The following is a 719-nucleotide window of genomic DNA, read 5'->3' as shown; positions in this document are numbered from 1 at the left end:
CCGCGCGGGCGTCACGTGCGCGCCGCCGGAGCCGTTATGGCGGCCGCCGGCCGTTAGCGCCCTTCCGGGCCTCTCGAGCGCCTTCCAGGGTCGCTGTTCAGCTCCTCGGCCCCCTCGCCTGTGGGAAGAGCCGCGCCTCCGCCTGCCTCGCCCCCCTCCCTTCCCTTGGTTCCGCTGTGCGGAAGGGGAGGAGGCTGCGGACCTGCGCCGGCCCCTCCTGCCGGTGGGGGTTGCGTGCCCAGAGGCACGGGCGGGCAAAGGCCGGCCGCCGTGACGGGCGTGCTCGGCAACCTCTGGAAAACAGCTTGACTGAAGGCAGCGTTTCCACGTCTGGTGGCTAAAATCTGCTTTCCTAGCGTGGAGACGTTAAAATGCGTGCTTAATTTTGTTTAGTGCAAATAAGACATTTCTGAGATGGTTCGTTTTTTTTTTAATAGATGGGAGTGATTTTAGGTGTTCTGTCATAGCTCAACTCGGAGGAATCGCTGTGCTTTTATAATCCCATTTTACTGTGCTTTGGAAGTATTTTCCTCTAAAAAGGTTAAACAACATCACAGGAAGCAATTAGATTTGATAAAGGGTTCTAACTACTCACCAACAAATCCCAACAGAAAATGAAACAGCTACTTTTCTTTTGGTTGCAGCCACCTTAATGATGACTTGTTACCATTTAAAAGTGCGCCTATCCTTAAAAAAAAGTAATGAACTTAATAACAGTT

Source organism: Rhea americana, unplaced genomic scaffold (genome assembly GCF_003343005.1).
Source record: "Rhea americana isolate MKP2758 unplaced genomic scaffold, rheAme1 scaffold_386, whole genome shotgun sequence".
Lineage (NCBI taxonomy): Eukaryota > Metazoa > Chordata > Aves > Rheiformes > Rheidae > Rhea > Rhea americana.
This window is presented reverse-complemented; position numbering follows the sequence as displayed.